At 35.3% G+C, this 26,375-nt stretch overlaps 1 pseudogene; it reads right to left on the bottom strand.

The window, feature by feature from the left end:
* Positions 1-24,960: 24,960 nt before the first annotated feature.
* Positions 24,961-25,508, bottom strand: LOC103219104 (small ribosomal subunit protein eS24 pseudogene; annotated as a pseudogene).
* Positions 25,509-26,375: the final 867 nt, after the last annotated feature.

Below are 26,375 nucleotides of genomic sequence, written 5' to 3'. Positions count from 1 at the left end.
ATATATGGTATATATACATACTTTTTTTGCATGGAATGCTGTTCTTCTTTATATCCAAATATTTTAAAGTTCTATCATTTATTATAAATTTATCAACAAGAATTTCCCAGGACAAAGACAGTCTCTTCCTTCCTAGCCCCCAAATGACTTTACTTTTATATATATTTCATGGCACAAATTTTGGTCATGTTATATAAGTTATTGTTTATACCTTCTTCTTATTCCCAATGCAAAGTGTGCTTCTGGAGTGCAAGCCCCAGATGTGACCTTATGAGCAAGACTGAATCTGATGTGCTGGGTACCTGCTTTTGTATAATTGCAAGGGGTAGATAAAAATGGCTTGCTCTTCATGATAAATAACTATATTTCAGGCAGTAGTAAAGAATGAATGCCATTGTTGCCCCAACTTTAGAAGTGAGTAAATTGAGACTCAGAGTGTTAAACCTTCCCAAGTTCATATTGTTGGCACATGACAGGGCAGCATTACAACCCAGCTAACTGGTTTAGATATCATGCTTAACCACCATGCTATACCACATCTTAGAACAGAATACAAACAAGTCCAAGAAACAGAGAGTAACAGTGTTGTAGAAGAGCCAAGCTACCTACTATCTACAGGAAGTTGTACCGTTTGATGTGGCAGCTTCAGAAACACTTCCCTATCATAAAAACTCAAGGGTCAGTTCCTGAGTGTGTGCTATGAAAAGTCTTTCAATATCAAGGATTTGCTTGGTACGCTGCAACCAACTTTTTCCGTGATCACTTGCAACAAAAGGCAACAAGTGAGTAAGCCCTAAAGTAACCTAATTTACACAGAGAGTATTTCAACTTTGAGAGAAGTCATTTTTGGTAAGGAAAAATTATGTTCTACCTTAGAAAGGTAAATATTTGCTCTTTCTAGCAGTTTGTTTCAGAGCATAGTATTAATTAAAATGTACCTCATTTTCTGCTTTGTTGAGGTAGATGGGGCTCTGATGGTTATAAAATGAATTAATGATGACTCACCACAGGGGATCACTCCTTTCTTTTTTGGAGATGGAGTCTCACTCTGTCACACAGGCTGGAGTGCAGTGGCTCTATCTTGGCTCACTGTAACCTCCGCCTCTGGGGTTCAAGCAATTCTCCTGCCTCAGCCTCCCAAGTAGCTGGGATTACAGGTACCTGCCACCGTGCCCTGCTAATTGTTGTGTTTTTAGTAGAGACAGGGTTTCACCATCTTGGCCAGGCTGGCCTCGAACTCCTGACCTCATGATCCACCTACCTTGAATTTCCAAAGTGCTGGAATTATAGGCATAAGCCACCATGCCAGCCCTTCTTTCTATCCTTTCAGTCAACAATATTTATCGGTTGCTGTATGCCCTGCACTGACCTGGATGATGACAAGTTAAACATTTTAGAAACTAAATTTGCTATGGGTGGAATATAAGGTGTATGTGTGTCATACAAGCAGGTAAATTTGAACAGATAGGAAAGGGACAAGTGATCTCACCAGAGTGATGAGACTTTATTCTGTAGACAAGTGGGTGGGATGGGGGGATCTTTTTGTCATATCTTTAAGTTATAAGCTAATGTGAACAGGTTTACATTTTAGGAATGTCACCCTGGCTGTGCTGAATGAAAGGGGTCCATAGCGGCAACCAGAATAATTTGAAAATTTATGAAATGATACCAGTATGAGATAACAGTAATGTGTGAGCCATGCTGGCCAAAAGAGATGTGCGTGATGGAAACGCTGGAGTGAACTGGGTGAAATAACATAATATGACACTCTACCACTTAGAAAAATGATCACTCAGGCAGCATTTATTCAATGAGTTCACTAATTAGAGTATTTTACCTTGCCACTTGTGTTATCAAAAATATCATCTCTGACTACTTAATGACACAGAGATACTGGGTTATTTATTTTTTTATCTATGGGCTGAAAAACTATTAAGTCTGATATTTTATGTAACATAATTTTGTGTACTCTGCTGAAACATAAACCCCGAACCCAAGGGCCATCCGAGCCCCAGTGAAAAACAATTTAATCCCTATGTGTTCTGTGCTCCCAAAACACCTTGTGAATATACTCTTACTATAGTTATCATACTGCACAATTATTTACTTTTCTATTTTACCCTGCAGAAGACTGACGCTTCTAAGATTTTATCTTACTAACCCTTGACTAAGATTCAGTGGGGGGCATATCATTATCTTAATTTGGATTTAAAACTCACAAAACCCTGGTTTGAATATTTGCTGACTGATTAGTTTTCCCATGTCTCAGTTCACTTCTAAATGAAAATAACAATGCCTCCCGCTCTATTATGGATGAAGTAAACTAATGTATGTGAAGAACTAGGCAAACTGTCTAATTAGCTAATTAACTCATGTAATTAATTAATAGGTTAGGATAATTACTATTAGCCTTTTTACCTAGAATATGAAGACATATAACAGATATATAATGAATATTTTAATACTTGACTAATATTAGTACTTACTACACGCCAGACACAAATCTAGGCACTTTACATGCATTGACTCTTTCAATCCTTACAGCAAAACCTAGATGTCATTACTCTTATTTTGGTTTGTTTTTTCCCTGTGTGTGTGTGTGTCACTACAATTCAATGGGGCTGAAATTACTACTATTTTTATGCCAGTTTTACAATGAGAAAAGTGAGACCACGAGTGGTTTTATAATTTACCCAAGGTTTACATTGCCTGTTAACTGGCAGAGGAAAGTTGAGAATAATGCTCTTTATTGCCTCTGCAGATGGATGCATGGAATGAATGAATCGCTTTTCCTTTTTTCCCATAGCTCTTAACAATCAAACTGTTTTATCAAAAAATGAAACAAAAACATAACTGATATAATTAATGAACGAATGCAGTCAAGAAAGGGTCTATTTTCCTCAATAAAGTGTTCTTTTACCCAGCACTTTGCCTGATACATAGTGAGACTAATCAACTATTGAATGAATGAGTGCCTGTTTATAACTGATACAATGAATTCCTTTCTAGTAGTGTTGAATGATCATTATAAATAATAATAGCAACAACAAAAGCAAACCATCTGTCAAAAGGATGTGATTAAGTGTCATGAATGGAGACTAGCATGAAAGTTAGGAAGATGGTGAAAATGCAGTAACAGCAATGTGGAAATATAAACATCTCCCCTGCCTCTTTGATTACTTACCTTATTTCCAGATCTGCCACTTGGATCCAAGTACAGTAAAGTGTTCATGTTCTTGAATGTTCATGGCAAGTACTCAGCATCACTAGCCTCCTTTGGAGGGAAAAAATAGTGGAGATATTTATTAAGATTTTACACAGGTGTGACTTTTTAGCAATAGCAAGCAGATAAATTATTGCTTAACACAAAAATCTCAATTTTTCTTACACATACTTGTATTTTCTAATAGTGGGAGCCAATCTGGGAAATTTTAAATTATTTTTGAGCCAGGAAAATAAGAGTGATGAATTTTTATCTATTCTTTTCTCTTTTGTATGAATTCAATTAAGATTATTAACAGAATATATGTCTGAGCACGCTTTCAAACTGCGAGCGTTCGGCGGCATTGTCAGGTCTACATTTCCAACTTGTTAGGAATCAGTATTCAGGACAGGAACATTCTAAACCTCTGTAAGAGACACAAATGGACAATGTTTAATTTATGCCACTTAGACATAAAGGAGATAACATCAAGCACTGATTATACGGCTGTTTCCAGAATCCAGACAGACAGTTTTTTTTTTTTCTTTTTGCTGGTGTTTTCATTCAGAAAGGTTAAAACACTATTAATACTTTTTACTTTAGATTGAAGAACCAATATTTATCTTGGATCTGGGCAAACAGCTCAATTTTTATTGTCAATAAATATTCATTGTACAATTTCCTCAAAGCAAAATTGGAAGAAATTTTTTTTCAATTTATTTTTGACAGTTTTCCTGCTTTCTGAACACAGTGGATAAAGATGTGTTCCACTTATCCTTTGCTCCCATCATTCACTACACCAGATATACAAATAGTAGGGTTCTAATTCATAATCAATCTCACCTGAATAGTTACTTGGTCTGAAAGATGCTCTGCGGTCAGAATTGTAAACACGAGTGATTTCTGAGTTAAAATAAAACTGACTAAACAACTCCAAGTGATCAAATTTACTAATTTTCAGATTAGTAAATATGAGAAGTTGGCCTAATTTCAAAGCTGCTGCATCTTGGTTTGTTACCAAAATGATGAATAAGTTGGTATCAAGGATATATAAAAGACATAAGAGAGTGGACATAACTACTCACTGACTCTGTTTCCCCATGGAGGTAGGCCATAATTTTGGTGATTCTTATAGCCCTTGCAATGTTGGCATCTATGCATATTAAAGATACTTAGAAATGTGGGCTTGCTGCCTTTTACACCATTAGGCTATGAGAGATTCTGTATCAGTCCTCAAGTGTAATCAATGCTCTAAAGTCTGTATCTTGTGGCATCATAGGAATATGTTTGTATTCTATTTGTTTCTGTACCATTACACCTAGAGCAAACTTTTACCAGTGTTCTACAACTCAGCCGTTTAATATACTGTCTTACTATCTTCACCAACTTTAGGTACGACATTCGAAAATCAGGACACTCAGTGAATTTTTCTTAAAATTTTTAAAAGGAAGGTGTGGTTTCACAATGAGACATGTAGGAAAGTGCAAGGGATGTGAATCAGAAGACAGCTCAGCTCCCTGCTAATTGTGTATTTTGAGGAAGCTGGTTAGACTGTCAGAGCACTGGGTTTGTCTGCAACAGGAGTAACTATAAAGCCTACTTCCATATTCTTCAGCACAGTGTTTTCAAGATTTATCTGCATAATAGTGTGTATCTAGACTACATTCCATTTTATGAGTGAATACTGTCCCATTGTATATAACAGATTTTATTAACCCACTGGGTCAGTTTGGAGACTCATCTGGTTTGAATGCTTTCCCCCTCGAAATCTCGTGTTGAAATGTAATCCCCAGCTGGGCACAGTGGCTCATGCCTCTAATCCCAGCACTTTGAGAGGCCGAGGTGAGGGGATCACGAGGTTGAAAATTTGAGACCAGCCTGACCACATGATAAGACACCATCTCTACTGAAAATACAAAAATTAGCCAGGCGTGGTGACAGGCACCTGTAATCTCAGTTACTTGGGAGGCTGAGGTGGGACAGCTGCTTGAACCCAGGAAGCAGGGCTGCAGTGAGCTGAGATCATGCCACTGTACTGCAGCCTGGGCAACAGAGTGAGATTCCGTCAAAAAGAAAAGAAAAGAAAAAAGAAAAGAAAAGAAAAGAAAAGGAGGAAGGAGGAAGGAAGGGAGGGAGGGAGGGAGGTAATCCTCAGTGTTGAAGGTGAGGCCTGGTGGGATGTGTTTGAGTCATGGAGGTGGTTCCCTCATGAATGAATGGCTTGGTGCCCTCCTCATGGCACTGAGTGAGTTATTGCTCTGAGTTCACCAGAGGGCTGGTTGTTTAAAGGAGCCTGGCTACTCTGCATATCTCCCTTGCTCCTTCTCTCTCTGTGTAATATGCCTAGTCCCACTTCGCCTTTTCCATGAGTCAAAGTTCCCTGAGGCCTCACGAGAAGCCAAGCAGATGCCGGTGCCGTGCTTATGCTGCTTGCAGAAACATGAGCCAATTAAACCTCTTTTCTTTATAAATTACCTAGCCTCAAGTGTTTTCTTACAGAGGGTTAATATAGCGACAATTGGTTATTTTTACTATAAACTATTATGAATAATTCTAATATGAACATTCATATACAAGTGTTGGTGTAGATATGTGAGGTTTTTTTGTCATTGATAATCTCCTTGGAGTTGAGTTTTATTCATTTTATTTTATTTTTTATTAATATTATTTTAAATTGACAATTTATAACTGTTTACATTTATGGGGAACAATGTGATATTTTGATATATACATCTACAATGTGGTTATAAGTTTTTATTTCTCTTGGGTATTCATCTAGAAATTGAACTGCTCCAGGTTTAGGCCTTTGAAGGAACTCCCAGACTATTTTTCAAAATATCTTCACTATTTCACACCCATGCCAGCAGTATATGTAGGAATTGTTCCATTCTCCACATCTTTACAAACACTTGATATCATCTTTCTCTTGTATTATAGTCATCATAGTGAATATGCAGTGATGTCTCATTCTTATTTCTATTGTTTTTTCACCACTAACTAATGATTTCTAGCATATTTTGATGTTTTTATTGATCATTTGTAATTCTTAGGAAAAGGATCTATTAAGATCCTTTGTCCACGTTTTAGTTGGGGAATTTGTCCTTTTATTATTGAGTTGTTACAGTTCTTTATATATTCTAGATACAAGTTCTTATCAGACAGATAATTTATAAATATTTTATCTCAATCTGTGCAATGATTTTATGTATCTTGATGGCATCCTTTAAAACGCAAAGGTTTTTTGTTTTATGTTAATTTTAATCTATCTTTTTTTTTTTGTCATTTCAAAATTTGTTGTCATAACTGGGAGGGCTTTGCTTAACCCAGAATCTCAAAGATTTACTCCTTTATTTTCTTCCAAGAGTATTAAATTTGTATCCCTTTTTTGTTATATTTTATTTTATTATTTATTTTCTTAAATTAAAAGATAAAATTGTATTTCTTCACTGTAGACTACATATTGTTTTGAAGTATATATACATTGTGAAATGACTAAATCTAGCTAATTCATATATGCATTACCTCACGTGGCTCTATTTTTTTGTGGTGAGAACATTTTACATCCACTCTCTTAGCATTTCTTGAGTATTGTATATTGGTAACTATAGTTTATGTGTTTCATTTAAAGTTTGTTTTTGTGTGTAGTGCAGAGGAGTCCAAATTTATTCATTTGTATATGGATATCCAGTTGTTCCACCACTATTTGTTTAAAATATTATTTATTATTCTATTGAATTATCTTGACACCCTTGTTGAAAATCAATTGACTACATGCATATACAGCTTTATTTCTGGATTCAACTTTTTTTCATTGATCTATTATGTTAATGCCACCCTGTCTTTTCTTTTAACTTTTATTTTAAGTTCTGAGGTACATATGCAGGATGTGCAGGTCTGTTACATAGGTAAACATGTGTCCTGGGGGTTTGTTGTACAGATTATTTCATTATTCAGGAATTAAGCCTAGTATCTACTAGTTATTTTTCGTGATCCTCTCCCTCCCTCAACCCTCCACCCTGCGGTACGTCCCAGTATGCGTTCGTTGTTCCCCTCTATGTGTCCATCAGTTCTCATCATTTAGTTCCCACTTATAAGTGAGAATATGTGGTATTTGGTTTTCTGTTCCTGTGTTAGTTTGCTAAGGATGATGGTCTCCAGCTCCATCCACATCCCTCAAAGGACATGATCTCATTCTTTTTTATGGCTGCATAACATTACATCATGTACATGTACCAGATTTTCTTTATCCAGTCTATCACTGAGGGGCATTTAGGTTGATTCCATGTTTTTGCTATTGTGTATAGTGCTGCAGCGAACATATGCGTGCATGTGTCTTTAAACTAGAATGATTTATATTCTTTTGGGTATATATCAAGTAAGGAATTGCTGGGTCAAATGGTATTTGCGTCTCTAGGTCTTTGAGGAATCACTGCACTGTCTTCCATAATAGTTGAACTAATTCACTATCCCACCAAGAGATTAAAAGTATTTCTTTTCCATAACCTTGCCAGCATCAGTTATTTTTGACTTTTTAATAATAATCATGCTGACTGTTGTGAGATGCTATATCACTGTGGTTTTGATTTGCATTTCTCTAATAATCGGTGGTGTTGAGCTTTTTTAAATGATTGTTGGCTGCATGTATGTATTCTTTTGATAAGTATCTTTTCATGTCTTTTGCACACTTTTTAATGAGGTTGTTTGTTTTTTTTTGTAAATTTTTTAAGGTCCTTATAGGTAGATGCTGGATATTAAACTTTTATCCAGATGCACACTTTGCAAAAATTTTCTCCCATTCTGTAGGTTGTCTGTTTACTCTATTGATGTTGATGGTTTCCTTTTTATTTTTTTAAATTAATTTTTTATTTCAATTGTTTTTTGGAAAACAGCTGGTGTTTGGTTACATGAAAAAGTTGTTTTTGTTTGTTTGTTTGTTTTTTCCTTGAGATAAAGTCTCATTCCATAACCCAGGCTGGATTGCAGTGGTATGATCTTGGCTCACTGCAACCTCCATGTCCCGGATTCAAGCGATTCTCCTGCCACAGCCTCCCGAGTAAGTGGGATTACAGGCAGAAGCCACCATGCCCAACAATTTTTTTTTTTTTTTGTATTTTTAGTAAAGACAGGGTTTTGCCATGTTGGCCAGGCTGGTCTTGAACTCCTGACATCAAGTGATCCACACACCTCAGCCTCCCAAAGTGCTGGGTTTAGAGACATGAGCCACTGAGCCTGGAGGGTTACGTGAATAAGTTCTTTAGTGGTGATTTCTGAGATGTTGTTGCCCCCATCACCTGAGCAATGTACACTTTACCCAATGTGTAGTGTTTTACCCCTTGTCAACCCGCGCCCTTTTCCCCGAGTCCCCAAAGTCCAATGCATCATTCTTGTGCCTTGGCATCCTCACAGCTCAACTTCCACATATAAGTGAGAACATATGATGTTTGGTTTTTCATTCCTGAGTTACTTCACTTAGAATAATAGTCTTCAGTTCCACTCAGGTTTCAGTGAATGCCATTATTTCATTTCTTTTTATGGTGAGTAGTATTCTACAGGGTGTGTGTGTGTCTGTCTGTGTGTGTGTGTGTGTGTTTGTGCGTGTATTTTTTCTTTATCCACTCATTGATTGATGAGCGTTTGGGCTAGTTTCATACTTCTGCAATTGCAAATTGTGTTGCTATAAACATGTTTGTGCAAGTGTCTCGTATAATGACTTTTTTTCTTCTGGGTAGATACCTAGTAGTGGGACTGCTGGATCAAACAGTAGATCTACTTTTAGTTCTTTAGGGACTTCCCACACTGCTTTCCATAGTGGTTGTACTAGTTTGCATTCCCACCAATAGTGTAAAAGTGTTTCCTTGTCAACATATCCCCACCAATATGTATTATTTTTTTGATTTTTTGATTATGGCCATTCTTGCAGGAATAAGGTGATATCCCATTGTGGTTTTGATTTGCATTTCCCTGATAATAAGTGATGTTGAATATTTTTCCAAATATTTGTTGGCCATATATATTTTTTCTTTTGAGAATTATCTGTTCATGCCCTTAGCCCGATTTTGATGAGATTATTTGTTTTTTTCTTGATGATTTGCATGAGTTCTTTGTAGATTCTGGATATTATTCCTATGTTGGATGTATAGATTGTGAAGGTTTTCTTCCACTCTGTGGGTTGTCTGTTAACTCTGCTCATTATTTCTTTTTCTGTGCAAAAGCTTTTTAGTTTAATTGAGTCTCACCTATTTATCTTCGTCTTTGTTGCATTTGCTTTTGGGCTCTTGGTCATGAAGTCTTTGCCTAAGCCAATGTCTAGAAGGGTTTTTCCAACGTTATCTTCTAGAATTTGTATGATTTCAGGTCTTAGATTTAAATCTTAGACCCGTCTTGAGTTGACATTTGTATAATGTGAAAGATGAGGATCCAATTTATTCTTCTACAAGTGGCTTGCCGATTATCCCAGCATCATTTGTTGAATAGGGTGTCCTTTCCTTACTTTATGTTTTTGTTTGCTGTGTCAAAAAATGAGTTGGCTGCAGGTATTTGGCTTTATTTCTGGGTTATCTGTTGTGTTCCACTGGTTTATGCACCTATTTTTTATACCAGTAGCATGCTGTATTGGTGACTATGGCCTTCTGTTATAGTTTGAAGTCAGGTAATGTGATGCCTCCAGATTTATTTATTATTTATTATTTTTGCTTAGTCTGGCTTTGTCTATGCTGGGTCCTTCTTGGTTCCATATGAATTTTAGAATTTTTTTTTCTAATTATATGAAAAAGAATGGTAGTATTTTGATGGGAATTGCATTGAATTTATAGATTGTTTTTGGCAATATTGTCATTTTCACAATATTGATTCTACCCATCTGTGAGTATGGGATGTGTTTCAATTTTTTGTGTCATCTATGATTCCTTTCAGCAGTGTTTTGTAGTTTTTCTTGTTGAGGTCTTTCATGTCCTTGGTTAGGTATGTTCCTAAGTATTTTATTTATTCATTTTTTGCATCTATTGTGAAAGGGGTTAAATTATTGATTTGATTCTCATCTTGGTTGCTGTTGGTATATAGTGGAGCTACTGACTTGTGCACACTAGTTTTGTATCCTGAAACTTTACTGAATTCATTTGCCAGTTCTAGGAGCTTTTTGGATGAGGTTTTAGGGATTTCTAAGTATACAATCATCTCATCAGCAGTGACAATTTGAATTTTTTACCAATTTGGATGCCCTTTATTTCTTTCTCTTGTATGATTGCTCTGGCTAGGACTTCCAGTACTATGTTGAATAGAAGTGGTGAAAGTGGGCATCCTTGTCTTGTTCCAGTTCTCAGGGGAAATGCTTTCAGCTTTTCCCCATTCAGTACAATATTGAGTGTGGGTTTGTCATAGATGGCTTTTATTACTTTAAGTATGTCTTTTTAATGTTGATTTTGCTCAGAGTTTTTATGATAAAGGAATAGCAGATTTTGTAAAATGCTTTTTCTTCATGTATTGAGATGATCCTGTGATTTTTGTTTCTAGTTCTGTTTATGTGGTGAATTTTATTTATTGATGTGTGGATACATATCATACCATCCCTGCATCCTTGGCATGAAACCCACTTGATCATGATGGATTTTCTTTTTAATATGTTGTTAAGTTTGATAAGCTGTTAGTATTTTGTTGAGGATTTTTATATCTATGTTCAACAGGGATATTGGTCTGTACATTTTTTTTTCTTTTTTTTCTTTTTTTTTTTTTTGTTATGTCCTTTCTTGGTTGTGGCATTAGGGTGATACTGGCTTCATGGAATGATTTAAGGAGGATTCCATCTTTCTGTATCTTGTGGAATAGTGTCAATAGGATTGGTACCAATTCTTCTTTGAATGTCTGATAGAATACAGTTGTGAATCCATCTGCTCCTGGACTTAATTTGTTGGCAGTTTTTAAATTACTATTTCAATCTCACTGCTTGTGATTGGTCTGTTGGGAGATTCTATCTTTTCCTGGTTTAGTCTAGGAGGGTTGTATATTTTCATGAATTTATCCATCTCCTCTAGGTTTCTTCATCTATGTATGTGAAGGTGTTCATAGTAGCCTTGGATAATTGCTTGTATTTCTGTGGTATTGGTTGTAATATCTCCCATTTCATTTCTAATTGAGCTTATTTGTATCTTCTCTCTTCTTGGTTAGTCTCCCTAACGGTCTATCAATTTTATTTATCTTTTCATATAACCAAATTTTTGTTTTATTTATGTTTTGTATTTTTTTTTGTTTCGATTTCATTTAGTTCTGCTCTGATCTTCATTATTTATTTTCTTCTACTGGGTTTGGGTTGTCCTTGTTTCTGCAATTCTGTGAAGTGTGTCCTTAGATTGTCTATTTGTGCTCTTTCAGACTTTTTTTGTTTGTTAGTTAGTTTTTTGTTTTTGTTTTTTTTTTTTTTAGATGGAGTTTCACTTTTGTTCCCAGACTGGGGTGCAATGATGCAATCTTGGTTCACTGCAGCCTCTGTCTCCCAGGTTCAAATAATTCTCCTGCCTCATGCTCCCAAGTAGCTGGGATAACCAGTGCCTACCACCATGCCCAGCTAATTTTTTGTACTTTTAGTAGAGATGTGGTTTTGCCATGTTGGCCAGGCTGCTCTCAAACTCCTGGCCTTAGGTGATCCACCCTCCTCTACCTCCCAAAGTGCTAGGATTACAGGCATGAGCTGCTGCTTCCAGCCTCAGACTTTTTAATGTAAGCATTTAATGCTATCAACTTTCCCATCAGCACTGCTTTTGCTGTATTTCAGAGGTTTTGATATGTTGTGCTACTATAACTTTTCAGTTCAAATAACTTTTTAATTTTCATCTTGATTTTATTGTTAACTCAACAATCATTCAGAAGCAGATTATTTGATTTCCATGTGTTTGCATGGTTTTGAGGGTTTCTTTTGCAGTTGATTTTCAGTTTTATTCCACTCTGGTCTGAGAGAGTACTTGCTATACTTTTGATTTTCTTAGATTGACTGAGACTTGTTGTGTGACCTATCATATGGTCTACTTCAGAGAACGTTCCATGTGCTCATGTATATTCTGTACTTGTTGGGTAGAATGTTCTGTAAATATCTGTTAAGTCCATTTGTTGCAGGGCATAGTTTAAGTTCATTGTTTCTTTGTTGACTTTCTGTCTTGATGACCTGTCTAGTGCTGTCAGTGGAGTATTCAAGTTCCCCACTATTATTGTGTTGCTCTCTATCACATTTCGTAAGTCTAGTACTAACTGTTTTATAAATTTGGGAACTCCAATGTTAGATACATATATATGTAGGCTTGTGGTAGTTTCCTGTTGGACTAGTCCTTTTATCTTTATATAATGCCCCTCTTTGTCTTTTTCAACTATTGTTGCTTTAAAGTTTGTTTTGTCTGAAATAAGAATAACTACTCCTGCTCACTTTTGGTGTCCATTTGCAAGAAATATTTTTTCCACACCTTTGTCTTAGGTTTATGTGAGTCTTTACGTGTTAAGTGAGTCTCCTGAAAACAGCAGAAACTTGGCTGATGAATTATTATTCATTCTGCCATTCTATATCTTTTAAGTGTAGTCTTGGTAGTGACAAATTCTCTCAGCATTTTTTTTGTTTGTAAAAGACTATTTTTACTTCATGCATGAAGCTTAATTTCACTGAGTACAAAATTCTTAGCTGATAATTCTTTTGTTTAAGGAAGCTAAAAATAGGCCCCCAATCCCTTCTAGCTTGTAGGGTTTCTGCAGAGAAATCTGCTGTTAATATGATTGGTTTTGGTTTATAGGTTATCTGGTGCTTTTGCCTCGCAGCTCTTTAAGATTCTTTCCTTTGTCTTGACTTTAGGTAAGCTGATAACTGTGTGCCTAGGTGATGATCTTTTTTTGATTAATTTTCCGGGTGTCATTTGAACCTCATGTGTGTGGATGTCTAGATCTCTAGCAAGGTCAGGGAACTTTTATTTGATTATTCCCTCAAGTATGGTTTCCAAACTTTATATTTATATTCTTCTTTGGGAACAATTTTTCTTAGGTTTGGAGGTTTAACACAGTCCCAAAGTTCTTAGAAGCTTTGTTCATTTTTTTAATTCTCTTTTTCTTTGCCTTTGATGTATTGGGTTAATTCAAAATCCTTGTCTTTGAGCTCTGAAGTTCTTCTGCTTGTTTGATTCTATTCCTGAGAGTTTCCAGGGGATTTTGAATTTCTCCAAGTGTGTCCTTGATATATGGAAATTGTGACTGTATTTAGGCTATTTCACTGAAGAATTTTCCTTTCATATTCTGCATCATGTTTTTTATTTCTTTAAGTAGGACTTTCTCTTGTGCCTCCTTGATTAGCTTAATAATCGACCATATGACTTCTTTTTCTGCCAATCCAGAAATTTCTTCTTGGTTTGCCACCATTGCTGGTAAGCTGGTATGATCTTTTGGGGGTGTTAAAGAATCTTGTTTAGTCATATTACCAGAATTGTATTTCTGGTTGCTTCTCATTTGGGTAGACTCTATCAGAGGGAAGATCTGGGATTCAAGGGCTGCTGTTCATCTTTGGTCCCACAGAGTGATCCTTTAATATGGTGTTCCCTTCCCCCTAGGAACTGGGCTTTCTGAGAGCTGAACTGTAGTGATTGTTTTTTCTTTTCTGGGTCTAGCCACCCAGCGGAGCTACCGGGCTTCAGGCTGGTGCTGGGGAGTGTCTGCAAAGAGTCCTGTGATGTGATCTGTCTTCAGGTCTTGGCAAGAATAGGTGTGTCTGAGCTCAGCCTCTCCTTGGGTGGGGCTTGCCGTGGCTGTGGTTTCCAGCCCAGTGGAGTTATATTCCCAGGGGAATTAGCTTGCCTCTGCTGAGTCATACAAGTTGCCAGGAAAGTGGGGGAAAGCTGTCAGTCACAGGCCTCACCCCACTTCCACACCGCCAGCAGTCCTAAAGACTGGTCTCACTTCCACCATTCCACGCCCCCACCTCTAACCCTCTCCCAGCAACAGCAACAAGTGTATTTCCAGGCAGTGATGACCAGGGCTGAGAACCCACAGTGTTTTGGCATCTCAGGGAGCCTGCTGGGATGATCTAGTTCCTTCAAAGGGGCTATGGATTCTTTTGACTTTCCTGGTATGTTTCTGTGGTAGTTCTTGGAGCAAAAATTCATGATGTTAGTCTCCAAACACTGCTGTGTCTGTTTGAGCAGGAGCTGCAAGCTAGTCCTGCCTCCTATCTGCCATCTTAACCATGATGATAGTTTCTTTTGCTGTGCAGAAACTCTTTAGTTCAATTAGATTCCATTTGTCAAGTTCTGTTTTTGTTTCATTTGTTTTTGGAATCTTCGTAATGAAATCTTTGCCAGTGCCTATGTCCTGAATAATATTGCCCAGGTTTTCTTCTAGGGTTTTTTTTAATTTTGGATTTTACATTTAAGTCTTTAATCCATGTTGAGTTGATTTTTGTATATGGTGTAAGGAAGGGTTCCACTTTCAATTTTCCGCATATGGCTTGCCAGTTATCTCAGCACCACCTATTAGAGGATCATTTACCCATTGCTTGTTTTTGTCAGGGTTGTCAAAGATCAGATAGTTGTAGGTGTACAGTCTTATTTTTAGGTTTTCAATGCTGTTCCATTTGTCTATGTGTCTGTTCTTTTACCATTGTATTGCTGTTTTGGTTACTGTAGCCCTGTAGCATACTTTGAAGTTGGGTAACATTATGCCTCCAGTTTTATTCTTTTTGCTTAGTATTGCCTTGGTTATTTGGGCTCTTTTTTGGTTCCATATGAATTTTAAAATAGTTTTTTCTAGTTCCATGAAAAATGTCAATGGTTGTTTAATGGGAACACCATTGAATCATCTATATATTGCTTTGGGCAGTATGGCCATTTTAATGATATTGATTCTTCCTATCCATATGTATGGAATGTTTTTCCATTTGTTTGCATGATCTCTGATTTCTTTGAGCAGTGGTTTGTAGCTCTCTTTGTAGTGGTCCTTCACTTCCTTTGTTAGCTGTATTCCTAGATATTTTATTCTTTTTGTGGCAGTTGTGAATAGGAGTTCATTTATGATTGGACTCTCAGCTTGACTGTCGTTGGCATACAGGATTGCTAGCAATTTTTGCACATTGATTTTGTGTTCCGATACTTTGCTGAAGTTGCTTATCAACTTAAGAAGCTTTTGGGCTGAGGCGATGAGGTTTTCTAAATATACAATCATGTCATCTGCAAACAGAGACAATTTGACTTCCTCTTTTCCTATGTGAATGACCTTTATTTCTTTCTGTTGCCTGATTGCCCTGGCTAGAACTTCCAATACTATGTTGAATAGGAGTGGTGAGAGAAGGGCATTTTTGTCTTGTGCCAGTTATCAAGGGGAATGCTTCCATCTTTTGCCCTTTCAGTATAATGTTGTCTGTGGGTTTGTCATAGATGACTCATATTATTTTGGGGTATGTTCTTTCAATACTTAGTTTAGTCAGAGCCTGAATAACCATGTTACCTGACTTAAAACTATACTACAGGGATACAGTAACCAAATCAGCATGGTACTGGTACAAAACAAACACATAGACCAATGGAACAGAATAGAGGATCCAGAAATGAGACCGCTCACCTACAATTATCTAATCTTTGACAAACCTGACAAAAACAAGCAATGGGGAAAGGATTCCCTATTCAATAAATAGTGCTGGGATAGCTAGCTAGCCATATCCTGAAGATTAAAAGGGGACCCATTTCTTACACATATACAAAAATTAACTCAACATGAATTAAAGACTTAAACATAAAACCCAAAACTATAAAATCCCTGGAAGACAACGTAGACAATACCATTCAGGACATAGGCATGGGCAAAGATTTAATGGTGAAGATGCTAAAAGCAATTGCAACCAAAGCAAAAATTGACAAGTGAGATCTAATTAAACTAATTAAACTTCTCCACAGCAAAAGAAACTATCAACAGAGTAAACAGACAATCTACAGAATGGAGGAAAATGTTTCAAAGTATGCATCTGGTAAAGGTCTTATATCCCTCTAATATCCTCTTTCTCCACATCACTGTCAACACTTATCATTTGTCTTTTTGGTGGTAGCCATTTGAACAGGAGTGAGGTGATTTTATCGAGGTTTCAATTTAAAATTTCCTTTTGGTTAGTGATGTTGAGAATTGGAACTGGAGAAAATATTTGCAAATCAGACATCTAATAAGAGGTTAATATCCAAAAATATTTAAGGACCTCAAACAATAGCAAATAATGAAATTATAAAATGAGCAAATATCCTGAATAGACATTTTTCATTTTTAGAGACAGGGTCTCACTCTGATGCACGAGCTGGAGTGCAGTTGGGCAATTATAGCTGACTGCAGCCTCAAATTCCTGGGCTGAAACCATCCTGCAGTTTCAGCCTCCCAAGTAGGTAGGACTATGGCACGGGCTGCCATGTCCAGCTACATTTTTAAATTTTCGTAGAGGCAAGGTCTCTCATTATTTTGCCCAGGCTGGTCTCAAACTCTTCAGCTCAAGCCATCCTCCCCACTCAGCATCCCGAAGGACCAGGATTATAGGTGTGAGCCACTGTGCCCAGTCTATATATTTTGTTTTTAGAATTTAGTGTCTTGATACAACCTTCATAATTTTGATTCTCAGTATCCATTGCATAATATACTTATTAACATTCGAATTTTCCACATTGTGGTTGTTATATTTAATTTTAAAATGAATGTCCATTCAAATAACTTTTTCTTTAGGTTGAATTATGTTTTCTTTATTTTAAAATTCATTCATTTATTTTAATTGATCAGTAAAATTTATGTATATTTATGGTGGAAAACAAAGTTTTGGTATACGAATACATTGAAGAATGACTAAATCAAACTATTTAGCATAAACATTACCTCACAAATCTACTTTTTTTTGGTATGTGAATACTTAAAATCCATTCTCTTAGCTATTTTTAAGTATACAATATATGGTTATCAACTGCAATCACCATGATGTATAAATATTCATACCCGTTGACCAAGCTATGTGTTCCTTAACAATTTAATGTAAGAAAACAAACTTATTTCTTTATGGTAAATTATTAGAGGAAGCATAACTGATTTAATAGGCATAAATATTTATATACTTTATAACATTTCCATATGATTTTTCAAAAATGGTTTTCAGAATTACAATGCCACCAGTAGTTTATAATTTTTTTATTCAAAAATCTCACATTTGCTGCTAAACTTCTAAATATTTATTGATTTAATAACACGAACATTTTTAGCTTTAAATTTTATTAAAAATTGTACTCAAAAAAATTTCAAGATAATTTCATCATATTTAAATGATTGAATCATAAGATTATTTCTGAAGCTATTTTTAATTTTCATATTTTTGTACAATGCATGAATTATGTTTATAATCAAAAAATAAAGTCATTCTGTAAAAATTACTTTACTGTTTTCTAACAACTTTGTATCACTTTCTCTGTTTACTATTTATTAAACTAATTACTATTGATTTTATTAGACTGCATATTGCCATATAACAAAAAAAAAATATTTTTTAAACCATGGGAAAGAGTAAAGAGAATACCTTGAAAAAACACTTCTAACAATATAAATTTCAGTTAATTTCCAGAGAATAATTCTTTTATTCACGAATCTGGAGCAGACACCTCCTTCAATTTTATTTTTATAGAAAATGCCTTTTGTCAGCAGATGTGCTTGTTTATTGCAAAGCTTATAATGCAAAGCAGCTTATCTTCCTGTAGAAATAAGCATATTTAGTTTATCACACCATACAGAACAATAAAACTTTCCACTGTTCATCCCTGGAGGAACAAGTAGGAATGGATAATATTTTAAATTCAGTAAAGACAATAAAACATCACAGTAAGCATGTTTTTTAGGCAACATACATAGCTCACAATTAAAGTTTTAAATGTGTGATTTGAAATCTGTAAGCTTTTTTATATGTAATTTAGGTCCATTTTCCCTGTTAGTGAAAATATAGATTTATAATTACCCATATTTTCAATGTATCTACATTTTTCAGAATTACTGCAAGAAATATTTCAAATGGAATCTGGCCTCAAAATCTCTGATTAAATAAATGACTTCTGAAAATTTGTTTTATATGCAATTTATATGTACAGGAGATCACTAAAATAACAATCACTATACTACACTGCACTTAGCTTGTATGGTCTACTCAACCCTGAGATCTCTGAAGGCAAGAACCATAGCTTTTTAATTATATGTTCCCACCAATTAGCAGAGTGCTTTTCACAGCATGTGTCCCATGAATAATTATTGAATCATTGAAAGAATTACAACTAGAGGGTAAATTCCACTGTGCAATATCTTTCACTGGAATTTATCTTCTGAGAGATCAGAAGCCTTGCTTTTCTTAAAAAGAAACTACCATCAGAGTGAACAGGCAACCTACAGAATGGGAGAAAATTTTTGCAATCTACTCATCTGACAAAGGGCTAATATCCAGAACCTACAAAGAACTCAAACAAATTTACAAGAAAAAAACAAACAACCCCATCAAAAAGTGGGCAAAGGATATGAACAGACAGTTCTCAAAAGAAGACATTCATACAGCCAGCAGACACATGAAAAAATGCTCATCATCACTGGCCATCAGAGAAATGCAAATCAAAACCACAATGAGATACCATCTCACACCAGTTAGAATGGCGATCATTCAAAAGTCAGGAAACAACAGGTGCTGGAGAGGATGTGGAGAAATAGGAACACTTTTACACTGTTGGTGGGATTGTAAACTAGTTCAACCATTATGGAAAACAGTATGGCAATTCCTCAGGGATCTAGAACTAGATGTACCATATGACCCAGCCATCCCATTACTGGGTATATACCCAAAGGATTATAAATTATGCTGCTATAAAGACACATGCACACGTATGTTTATTGCAGCACTATTCACAATAGCAAAGACTTGGAATCAACCCAAATGTCCATCAGTGACAGATTGGATTAAGAAAATGTGGCACATATACACCATGGAATACTATGCAGCCATAAAAAAGGATGAGTTTGTGTCCTTTGTAGGGACATGGATGCAGCTGGAAACCATCATTCTTAGCAAACTATCACAAGAACAGAAAACCAAACACCTCATGTTCTCACTCATAGGCGGGAACTGAACAATGAGATCACTTGGACTCGGGAAGGGGAACATCACACACCGGGGCCTATCATGGGGAGGGGGGAGGGGGGAGGGGGGAGGGATTGCATTGGGAGTTATACCTGATGTAAATGACGAGTTGATGGGTGCAGCACACCAACATGGCACAAGTATACATATGTAGCAAACCTGCACGTTGTGCACATGTACCCTACAACTTAAAGTTTAATAATAATAAATTTAAAAAAAAAAAAAAGCTGCATATGAGTTTGTACTTTTTCAAGATATATTCAGTCTTCAGACTCCATTATAGCTATATCAGCTGTTGCTAAATCTTTTTATCAAATATTATGAAGCCAACACATTTTCTGTATGACAGAAGTTTTCTTAATGATCTTAATTATAATTATATCAATTTGAAAAATCAACATGGCTCCTATATGAGAGAGAAGTGTGCTACAATACCCAACCATTAACTAGGACAAAAAAAAAAAAATGACATTTTCCCCCCCAGATAACAATAAAAGACAATACAAGATTTTTGAAGGGTAGTTTTTGTTATTTATTCTTTGTACCTCCCAAAGTCCCAAATGCCGGCACTCACACATTGGTTCTGGGAATTTTTTGTACTGTCCCAGAACATGCAGAAAGGAGACTCAATATCAAAAGTGAAAAACGTACATCTAAGAAATGCAAATTTAAACAATAATGAGATACTCTTACATGTCTATTAGAATGGACAAAATTTGGAAGACTGACAATGTCTAATGCTGGCAGGGGTAAGGAACAAAAAAATTCTCATCCCTTGCTGGTAAGAATCCAAAATGGAACAGCCACTTTGAAAGTTAGTTTAGCAGTTGCTTATAAAACTAAACATATGGCAGTTATGCCCCTCAGTATCTTCCCAGATTTGTTGAAAACCTATGTCCACATGAAAACCTGCACATGGATGCTTATAGCAGCTTTTTTCATAATTGACAAAACTTGGAAATATGCAAGGTATCCTTCAGTAGGCAAATGGGTAAATAAACTACAGTATATCCACACAATAGAATGTTATTTATTGTTAAAAAGAAGTGGCTATCAAGCCATGAAAAGACAAGAAGAAAACGTAAATGTATATTACTAAGTGATAGACACCAATCTGAGGATGCTGGATACTGTAGAATTCTAACTATGACATTCTGGGAAAGTCAAAACTGTGGAAATAGTAAAAGGATGAGCGGTTGCTAAGAGGTAAGGGTAATGTATAATGTATAATGACATGTATCCATCATTATTTTAATAGATTCCAACAGAGGAGTTTCACAGCCCTAAAAATCTCCTATGGTTTGCCTGCTCATTCCTTCGTTACCCTCAACAGCTTTAGAGGTACAATTGACCATAACTGCTACTTAGGCTTACAGACAGGCTTTGAATTGGACAATATCTGATTTGATCTATAAAACAATCCTGGATCAGAATGAAATAAAATAAGCCAAATTTCTACCTATAAATACATTGTGGCTCAGACACAAACTTGCTAACATCAGAAATCTAAAGTGATTTCCATTTTATATACATGATCTTAGAAAATACAGTTTTTATCATTTACAGCAGCTCAAACTAAAGATAGCCAGTGCAGCTGGAGAGAAGTTAACCATAATCTAAGGTGATGGAAGGAGAGAAAGAGAAGAAGGTACCGTTACGGCAGATATTTATTAAGTGGAATAAGAAGTAGTCAACGTTTGGGCACAAAATGTGAGTTAAAGGCAGAAGTGTAAAATTTAACACAGTGAATTTGATCTGTCTTCTACAATTTTATGAAAAACTATTTCATGCAATGTTAAAACTAGAAGGGAACTTTGAAAACATCTATCAAATTCAGAATGTTCATTTTGCAGGTGAACAGGAAATTTTCCATGGTCACACAGCTAATTACTAAGTAATGGTCTTTAATTATGAACCCAAATCAAGACAAAACTCACTTCTCAGTAAACCTTCAGCCTTCTATTTACCTATCTCATGGTCTTTTGTTATAATTTCTCATTGTTCTCAAGTTAATGGACATAATTTCATTTATGTTATTCTTTGAAGGCACAGGGTGAGTGAAAAGAGGTTGAACAGATTTAAAGGGATAGAATATCAACTTTATAGTAAACAGTCTGTATGATTTACATGTCATTTGTACAAAAGCAACACAAGCATCTTTAGATGAGAATATGCTAATTTTAAGGTTTTATGTATAAATTTTAGTTAAAAAACTGGGAATCCACATTCACTTGGAAAAATATTCTCAATAAATCGTATTTTTGTCATTTCCTATGGCTTGCTAAGAAAAGTTAATGATTTATTTAGAAGTTTTTAAAAAATATTTTATTCCATTTGGTTTTCCCTAAAAATATAATAATAACATAATTCTTAGAAAGTCAATGTTATGCCTTTAATTCATTTTAGTTCCCCAAACTCTGTATTATGTTTCTCTACTTGCTATTCAGTAATACCTGAGTCACCTTGTTCACTAGGAAATAATGCATGAGAAGGAGTCTGTTTTCTTATTCGTTATTGAATGCACATAAGTTTTCCTTTTTGGGGCACATTAGTATAAAGATCAATACAGTGCTTAAATTAGTTGCCCAATAAGCATCATCGATTGAGATTATGAAGGTGCTACCTATGTCTTATGGGAAAAATACTAACCAAAATTAATCTGAGTCCAATTATAGTCCATTGAATAAAGGTTTATCACTTATCACTAGATTAAGAGCCTGATTAGGCCCAGTCTATGATACAATATTGAAACAAATAGGTCCTTCCAACTGGATTCACGCAGCCCTAGATACAAGCCACTTAGAATGAAAAAAAAAAAAAAAATTCAACACTTGGTTAGTGTATTAAAAGACAAATATTGCTTCTGACAGAAAAGAATTATAGACTTTCAGGTTTAAAAGGGACTTGAGAATTTGTTTAGTGTAAACACACAATGCTTCAGTCTTGTGCATGTGTCCTATGTTCTTGCCTACTGTGCTAAATAATATTCCTTGATTATTTCTTTTAAATTTTCAGTACGTCCCTTGCAAGATTACATGTGTAAGCCTCCCCAACAATTTAGAAAAGCTAGAAATTAATAAACTATGCAGTCTGTGTATATTAATAAATGCAAAGTAAATTTTAGGTTTTTATTGCTGAAAATGCACAAGCATGCATACAATAAAAGCAATTAAAAGTCTCCCTTAATCTCACAACATTTTGATTAAAAGCCTTTACTAAGGCTTTTTCAGTTTCACCTTACTTCCTTTTCTTTTTTCTTCTTCTTTTTTTTTTTTTTTTTTTTTTTTTTTTTTTTTTTTTTTTTTTAGAGACAAAGTCTTGCTCTGTCATCTAGGCTGGAGTGCAGTGGTACAATCATAGTTCGCTGTAACCTTGAACTCTTGGACTCAAGTGATGCTCCCACCTCAGCTTCCCAGGTAGCTGGGACTATAAGTGTGCACCACTACCCTCAGCTAACTTTTTTTAAATTTTATTTTTTGTAGAGACAGTCTTGCTATGTTATCCAGGATGGTCTCTAATTCCTAGCCTCAAACAATCCTCCCACTTCAGCCTCTCAACGTGCTGAGATTACAGCCATGAGCTACTACAACTGACCTCATCCTGCACATCTCTTAACAGGCATATAATGTATCCAAACAAGCTTGACAATTTCATTTTCTTACTTCTGAAATCAATTTAACTGTTAAAAAATTTTAATCTCTAATAAAACCATCCATAGGTCTGTCAAATAAAATAATGAAAACAGATGAAACGAATTAGATTTTAATATACACCTTATATTTTTAGGTTACTCAGACAAAGTAGCCAAGGTAAGTTTTCACTTTGGACTAAGAAGCCTATTGACTACTGAAACCATTCAATTGTTAAGGTGTTTCCAGTGTTGATAAAGTAGTCTGGTGTAATGCAATATATTATAACAAATTACTGCCAGTTATATCTGACCATTTTCTTACTGCTTTTCTTAATTTTTTCTGTTACTTTTTCATTCTATGACCCATATTTTCATACTTCTATTGTTAATTAATTACAGTTTAATCTGTCACAGCTGTCTCTAGCTTCTCCTCTTATCCATTTTTCACACAGCTACTGTAACCTCTATGCAGACAAAGTAGAAAATCTAGAAGAAATTTATAAATTCCTGGACACACACACCCTCCCAACCCTAAACCAGGAAGAAGTCAAATCCTTGAATGGACCAGTAACAAGTTCTGAATTGAGGCAGTAATGAATAGCCTACCAATCACATCCTCTCCAGCATTTATTACCTGTCTTTTGGATATAAGCCATTTCATAACTGGGATGAGGTGATATCTCATTGTAGTTTTGATTTGCATTTCTCTGATCAATGATGCTGACCACCTTTTTATATAACTGTTTCCCATTTGTGTGTCTTCTTTTGAGAAATGTCTGTTCAGATCTTTTATGCATTTTTAAAACAGATTATTAGGGTTTTTTTTCTTATTGAGTTGTTTGAGCTGCTTATATATTCTGGTTATTAATCTCTTGTCAGATGGGTAGTTTGCCAATATTTTCTTCCATTCTGTGGGCTTTTTCTTCACGTTGTTGATTGCTTCCTTTTCTGTGCAGAAACATTTTAACTTGATGTGATCACATTTGCCCATTTTTGCGTTGGTTGCCTATGCTTGTGGGGTGTTACTCAAAAACTTATTTGCCCAGTCCAATGTCCTGGAGAGCTTCCCAATGTTTTCTTTAGTAGTTTCATAGTTGGTGAACTTAGCTTTAAGTCTTTAATCCATTTTGATTTGATTTTTGTATATGGTGGAAAATAGAGGTCTAGTTTCATTCCTTCACATTATTAATTTCCAGTTTTCCCAGCACCATTTATTGAAGAGACTGTCCTTTCCCTGATGTATGTTCTTGGCCCCTTTGTTAAAAATGAGTTCACTGTAAATGTATGACTTTACCTCTGACTTCTCTATTCTGTTCCACTATTGAAATTTCTATTATTATGCCACTACCATACTGTTTTGGTCACTATAACTCTGTAACATAATTTGAAGTTAGGTAATGTGATTCCTCCAGTTTTGTTCTTTGTGCTTAGGATAGTCTTGGCTATTCTGAGTCTTTTAAAATTGTGGTTCCATAAAAATTTTAGGATTTTTTTTTTCATTTCCATGAAGGTCATTTTTGATAGGGACTACATTAAATATATATATTGCTTTGGATAGTATGGACATTTTAACAGTATTAATTTTTCCAATCCATAAACATGAAATATCATTTCATATTTTGGTATCCTCTTTAATTTCTTTCATCACTGTTTTATAGTTTTCATTGTAGAGATCTTTCACTTTTTGAATCAGTTAATTCCTAAGTATTTTATTTTATTTGTAACTATTGTAAATGGAATTGTTTTCTTGACATATTTTTCAGTTTGTTCACTATTGGCCCATACAGATGCTACTGATTTTTGTATGTTGATTATGTATCCTGCAATTTTACTAAATTTGTTTTTCAGTTGTAATACTTATTTTGTGAAGTATTTATGGTTTTACAAATATAAGATCATATTATCTGCAAACAAGAATAATTTGACTAATTCCTTCCCAATTTGGATGACCTTTTTTTCTTTCTCTTTTCTTTTTTTTTTTTTTTCTCCACATGAAAGTTTTTAGTTTATTAATCTGCTCGTGAAAAATCCAAAATGGACACAGGTAGCCTTTACTGCAGCACCTTTACTCTTTCGACTGTGATCCAATCTCCAGCTCACTTCTTTTTGCCAGCACCAACATTGGCCTTTGCAGTCCCCCTGACTTTCTTCATTCTGTTCTTGCGTTCCTTTCATTGCTTTCTTGAGGTCTTTTTCTTCTCATACAGGCCATGTCTTGCAAGTCTATGTTTGGGTTCATTTTTCTTTGCATAATCCAGGGAGTCATAAATCATGCCAAAGCCAGTTGTATTGCCACCACCAAAATGAGTTCTGAATCCAAATACAAAGATGACATCCGGTGTGGTCTTGTATATTTTGGCTAGTTTTTCCCGAATTTCTGTCTTAGGCACTGTTGCCTTCCCAGGGTGAAGGACATCAATGATCATTTGTTTCCTCTGAAGTAGTCGGTTGGTCATGAACTTTCTAGTGCTGATAGTTACGGTGTCGTTCATGATGGCGGCCTATCTTCAGACAGTCAGGGAGGAAAAGAGCTCTTTTTCTTTTCTGATTGCTCTAGCTAGGACTTCCAGTACTATGCTGAGCAATGATGGGGAAAGTAACTATCCTTTTTGTGTTCTGGAAGTTAGAGGTAAGGCTTTCTGTTTTTTCTCAGTATGATACTAGCTAGGAGTCTGTTGTATATGGCTTATGTTATGTTGAAGTATGTTCCTTTTATACCAAAATTTTTAAAGGTTTTTATCATGAAAGAATGTCGATTTATCAAATGCTTTTTTAAGATCGATTGAAAAGATCATATGGTTTTGTCCTTCATTTTGTCAATATGGTGTATTACATTGATTGATTTGCATATGTTGAACAACATTTGCATCTCTGGAATAAATCACACCTGATCATAATGAATAATCCTTTTAATGTATTGACAACTTTGGTTTCCTAATATTTTATTGAGGAATTTTACATGAATATTCATTAATGATATTGGCCTATAGTTTCTTTCTGATTGAAGTACTCCCTTTAGCATTTCTTGTAGGGCTTGTCTGGTGATGATGAAATCCCTCAGATTTTTTTTTTTTTTCTTCTTTTTTTTTTTTTTTTTGTCTGGGGAAGTCTTTATTTCTGCTTCATGTTTGAAGGATGTTTTTACTGGATCTATTCTAGGGTAAAAGTTTTCATTTATTTTATTTTAGCACTTTAAATATGTCAAGCAACTCTATTTTGGCCTATAAGATTTCCACTGAAAATCTGATTCCAGATGTATTAGAGCTCCTTTGTATGTTATTTGTTTCTTTTGTCTTGCTGCTTTTAGGATCCTTTCTTTATCCTTGACCTTTGGAAATTTAATTATTAAATGCCTTGAGGTACTTTTTTGGGGGTTATCTGTTTAGTGTTCTATAACCTTCCTATAC

Source organism: Chlorocebus sabaeus, chromosome 12 (assembly GCF_047675955.1).
Source record: "Chlorocebus sabaeus isolate Y175 chromosome 12, mChlSab1.0.hap1, whole genome shotgun sequence".
NCBI lineage: Eukaryota > Metazoa > Chordata > Mammalia > Primates > Cercopithecidae > Chlorocebus > Chlorocebus sabaeus.
Note: the sequence above shows the minus strand (reverse complement) of the source record. Positions and strands in the feature narration are given on the sequence as shown.